A 5,990-nucleotide genomic window follows, 5' to 3' on the forward strand; every position below is an offset into this window, starting at 1 on the left:
CAGGGAACAATCACCAAGAGTCAGAAACCTAGCTAGAGCAGGGTATGCCTACAGCAAACCACACCTAATCACAGCAGAGGAAAGCCTTTCTAGTCTCACAGCCATTGCCCACATTTGGCTGAGAGGGCTGATTACTGCACTGCTCATTAAAGGTGTGGCGATGGGATGAAGCCTCTCTGGAATCACCACAAGTGGATCAGAGGTGCTTTCGTTAGAAATAACCTCTAGAAGAAGGAGAATGCCCAGAGGCAGGTGATGGTGCTGCTTGATGGGTAGCCAGCAGCCAGCTCAGTTGCATTCATCCTGTGGTCAGCTACTGTGCTCTGTGGTTAACAGAATATCCATAACTTGAGATTTTACTGATGAGCAAACCTCCAAGGACCGAATAAAAGTTTGAACAAGAAGCTGCTAGAAATGTGGTCATCTGAACATCATGACATCTTGAATCCTCTTCTCTGTTTTCATATGCCCGTTTGTACAATGCAGCATTTTCAGGAAGGGTACAAGTAAATGTTAACCTCTGTTAACTTGAAAAAAAAGGCTGGGCTTAAATTTGAATTGCATGCATAAGTTTGTTCTTTGTTTTTGCTTTGAAAATATTTTTTTTTTTGCCTGGGAACATGGAGAAAAGGCACAGAGGCTGTGGTGTATCCAAGATTATTTCTTTACTCTTAAATGGTTTACCTCAAAAAGGAAAGAGAAGTCTTTCATTCAAGAACAATTCAAATTAGGACTTTGTAAGAGTATAGCTTAATGGTGAGGAATGAAAAATCCTTTGCCTCGGGCAGGAGGAATGACATTAGTCAAGCCCCAAAGGTTCACAATTTACTGTATACAAAACGCATTTTCAAAGAATTGTAAGAATCTCTATTTAAAAAAAAAAAAAAAATCTTGAAAGTTTTGTCAGGAACAGATTGGGCCTCTGTACATTTTATTTGTCAGAAAATGTTTCTGAAAGGCTTTTGTAAAGGCACAGTTCAGCCTTTTTGAGTCTAATGTGGAGCAGCAGGAAAGGGGTTAAACATGTATTATGGGAACTGATGTAAATTGGGCTATATTCATCCTACCTCCCTTTGGATGCCTAATTTAGGTGCCTGAATTAGCTGCTCAGGTGCCCTATATAGTCAGCAGAGTGATTTAGCATGCTCTGGTATCTTCTCTGGAGGCCTCATGGGCTGCACATGCAACCCAGGCTCCTAAACCTAAAGTTTGGTGGCCAGAGCCATGCTCTGTTAATACTCAGCTCTGACGGATGAGCTGAACTGAGCTTTTCTACAGATGGGGCTGGAGGGCCAGTTCCTACAATATATTAATAGGTATTTTTCCAAACCTGGTCTCATACCTGATCAGGTCTTTCCAAGCTGCAGCTTTGGTAACAAACAGCTCAGTCTTGTGGAGGAAACTTGGATTTGAATCCTGACCTGAATTTCTTGTTTTACCTCCAACTCTAGAATTTTCTTTCTGTGGTTCCTAACTAAAACCTCTGTTTCTGGAGGGCAAGAGCTGAAAGCACAAAGGCTTTGCTTTAATCGCAGCCTTTTTCTTATCTCGCTCAAAGCAAAACCCTGGTGAGCAGCAGACAGCCCTGCTGAGCTGTAGCCTCTGTCTGAAGTGTCCTCTCCTTTTCAGACAGGAGAAGCACAACAAGTCTGCAAGGGAAGGAAATCTAATTATATTGCACATGTTCTAATTTAAGTTGCTGTGGATTGCTGGGAGTTTGAGCAACAGAAACACGAGGTCACTTCTTGCCTGCGACCATGTCCTTTGCTTGATGAGAAGTGGATAGACCTGATAGCTTTTCCCAGTGTAATTACCTCAAGGGTGGATGACTGAAGATCTTCCCCACAGTCTGGGGTTTATTTCTGTGAGAAAAAAAAAAGCTCTTTAAATTTAAATGCCCACTGATACACTCACACACAGATGCATGCACACAGAGAGGCAGGTATAGCATTGCACGTGTGCTGCAACCACAGATGCATGGATAATCCATTTTGATATCACTGCAAAGCTAAAGGACTTTAAAAATGCTCACTCATGGATTTGCAGCATAGAAATCATATCCCTGAATGTCTGAGACTTCCCCAAATCCCACCTTGGCTGGTTGTGAAAGGGATCGTGCTCTGCTGAAACACAGTCCCACATTTCTTTTGCTTTCTCAAACAGGGATTCCAGTTGTGTCTGTGGTACCCATGGTCACTTTTGATGGCAAGTCATCATTTCAGAGGCTTTTTTTCCACACCCACGCTGACTTGCACAGATTCACAGAGCAAAGGATCAGTCTGTTTACACTTCAGCCAGACATTCGTTTATTTGAAAACATGTTAATCTAGATTGTAAAATGTTTTGGGAACGTGGACTTGGGACCTTGGTCTTGGTAACCTTTGTAGGCACTGACAAAAGAGAGAGTGAGGAAACCTAAATTCTTCTAATGACACTGGCAGAAGAATATGGAAAGACCTTGGGCAAATCACTGAGCCTTAGTATTTCCATGTGTAGCACACAGAAAAATGACTCCTACTTCTTTGATAAAGTGCTTTGAGATTTATTGAACATAAACTTTAGATACCAACAAGGTCTCTTTGCTTCATGTGAATGATATGGTAGGTGTCATTCCGAAGAGCATGGTAGAAAACACATGCAATAAACTTTTGTTACTTGATTATTCATTGGTTTATACCTCCTTGCCACATGTAAACACACATACACACTGGTTTTACTCACTGAAGGAGTATTTTTACAAAATTTATATGCACAATTCCTGGTGGAGAAGGGCATGCAGGCCTATAGAAATGATGGCCTGTTCTGGATATATTTACAAGGAGATGTCACCAGATTGGAACATGTATGAGGATGAGACTAAAAACTTAATTTTTCATACCCACTGCAACAGTCCATCCATCTGAGTCCTTGTCAGTCTGACAAACTTAAACGTGTCCCTGGATGGGGTAGGAAGAATTTAGGTTGATTTTTCTATCATACCTCTTGTACTAAAACATATCATTTGTGCACAGCACTGGCTTCTTTTAAAATATTCCCTTCATCAGTAAGAGTAAATGTAAAATATGTTACATGTGGGGAAAGGAGTGCCAGGAAGCTTTATTTCTCTTCTCTTCTCTCTTCTCTGGAGATATTACACATGCAGGTATGTGGTACCCTCAATTATGCCTCACCTACACCAGGATAAAAAAAAAAAATAAAAAAGGCAGAGAAAAATTTACTGTAATAAATCTCATGACCTCTAGTCAGGGAAAACCTGAATTCTCAGATATCCATCACAAACTGAGCAGCAGAAATTACCAGCACTGCACACCAAACTAGTCTCAGGCACTTTAAAGTGCACATTTTCCAGCTTTGCCCTTTCCATAGTATTCCACAGGGGCCGCCCATTGCAACTGCTGATAAGGTCGTGTGCAGGGTGGGTGATGAATCTGCACTGATTTCAGAAGGTCCTTCTGTCTGGTTTCAGAAAATAGATACGCATGTACCCTTGAGAGAAATCTTTAAAGGGGACTGTGCAGAAGTGTCTGCATTGTGTAGTGGAAAACAGAACAAAGGGAAGAAAAAACACAAAAAATAAATGATAACTATTGAGTAATAACTAAATACTTTACCTATAGTATAATAGGTTTTTTTTCTTATTGAAGTATGTTTAAAGCAGTCATTGAATAGTCTTTTCACCAGTGACTTCAACATATGCAACCTTTTGTAGAGTGGTTTGAGATTTAGCTTTTGCTCTTTTTTCTCCTCCTGCACCCAAAAAAACTGCCCAAACACCCTTTAGAACACCTAATGTGACTTTTGCATTCAGGTAAAAAAGACCTCCAGCAGTTCAGAGGTTTGCATTTGGGCTCATGTGTTGAGACTGTGATGCAGCATATAAAACAGCAGAGAAATTTAAACCAGAAAAGACCAAATCAATATGTTCTTCTATATGTAAAAGAGGGAAAAAAAAAAAAAAAAAATGAAGCCAATGCCTAAAACTGACCCTAGGGCTCTTAACATTTTCAAATGGAGGATGTTTTCACTCCGAAGAGCATGGTAGCAGCAGAGAATATGGCGAGTGAAACAAATTGTTAAAAAATGTGAAATAATCTTTTTGGTGCCTAGGTTGAGGAGGAATAGTTGGGATTAATCCAGAACAGAGGTATGTCTGGGGATGGAGTGATTCCAGGGGAAGAGAGACTCTGAACAGTGAGATTTATTATGCTGGGACATAGTCTCCCAGAGGAAGGTATTGAAGACACATCGCTGGAATTGCTTAACACCAGGTTGGACAAAAACACTGGAGGATATAGAGAGGATTATAGTCACAGATTTTTAAGGCTAGAAAGAACCATTGTGATCACTTAGTCAAACCTCCTGCATGACTCACACCATGGGATTTGCCTAAATGTGTTCCTGTTACAAGTCCAGTAGCTGTTGTGCACTAATGCGTATCAGTTAGAAAAACAACCAGCTTTATTTTAAGAGAAACTTTCAGTAATAAAAAATCCATTGCTAATATAATAAGCTGTACCCCCTATTGAAAATGTGAGCCGTGTTTCTCATCTCAGTTTTTCTACCTTTGGCTTCAAACCCTGTATATCCGCTAAACTGAAGGACCCTCTGTGGCACTTTTGTCCCCATTTATTTTTAATGCCTTTGATGGGTATCTCAGATGCTTATTACACCAGTTTCACATGTGCTTTAAGGCAATGTCTCTCTGTCTCTCTTTAAGTAGCTCTTGGAAACACTTAGCTTTTGCCAACTCTTCCAATGCCAATCCTTCAGAATAAGTTACATTTTACAAGAAAGAGGCATAACTTTGCTCCCTTAGCAACAGACAAATGCATTTTGATGTCTAAAATGTGCACTGCCTGCTTCTGATTTACCCTCTATGCCAAGCTACTTGGATAGGTGACTGTATCTTCAGTGTCAGTATTTTTATAGAGTTACTCGGTTTGAGCATACAGCACTTAAGACGAAGCAATAACCAGGCTTGGATTGGTTTTGCTTTATCAACACATGTAGAGCAAAGAAATGTACCTAGGTGGGTTACTAGAACAAGGACAATTAAAAGGGCAGTGCTCTGAAGTGTTGGCAGTACCGCACCATCACTCTATCTGGTCTCCATGTCTCCACTCCTGAAGGCAGCATGTGCCTAGAAATCACTGAAATTCTGCACACGTTCAAGAATTTAAGGGTTTCTCCAGACCAGATTTTCATCATAGGATAAGCCAATTTCTGACCTAGGAGAGCTACAAGCTTTGCTGGTCTGGATGATAATTCTAGGCCTGAATTTATATTAAAAGATTTTCCACCTGCCTATTCAACCTCATGGATGAAACACTGGGGACCCAATAAGCTGAATTTTACTCCTGATTTCTTAGGTGAGAAGGTAGAGAAGTTTGGGAGGTCATTTAAGCATAAAGCTGTGCTTGGGGGGGTTTGCAATCCTCTTTTCTAGTCGACTGTTCCCTGCCCTCTCTTTTTCTGCTCTGTGCTGCTGATGATTTATGTGTGTAGAAGCCAAACTTAAACTTGGTCAGGGCCTTTAAATAACGCTGCTGTACCTTAATAAAACTGTAGTTAGCCTGGTGCTGTTGTTTTGAAACCAGTTGAGAAAGTCTTGAAAGTATGAAATCAAGGGATAATTAAATCTTGTGTTCAGCTCCCAAATACATTTCCGCTGGAGATTCACACTTAATAAAACACAGAAAATTGCATTTTATTTTGGTACATAAATACTGGTAGTGGGGGGACTGTGGCATTTAGAAGAGAGAATCGTTCCACCAGAAAACTCACTTCAGCAAAATGATGCAGTCCAGTTGAGCCCCTTTTATGATCTGGGAAATGAGTGTTTTTATAGCACACTAAATAAAACCTTCTATGCGAGCTGCAGGTTTATTAGTAAAGGTGATTTTGTCATAGCTGATGGAGGGGAGAAAGGAGAGATGAGGGATGACATCAAAGCAGAGATGTATGTCATTCAGAAAAAGCACAACAATGCT

This window comes from Antrostomus carolinensis, unplaced genomic scaffold (assembly GCF_000700745.2).
Source record: "Antrostomus carolinensis isolate BGI_N321 unplaced genomic scaffold, ASM70074v2 scaffold30766, whole genome shotgun sequence".
NCBI lineage: Eukaryota > Metazoa > Chordata > Aves > Caprimulgiformes > Caprimulgidae > Antrostomus > Antrostomus carolinensis.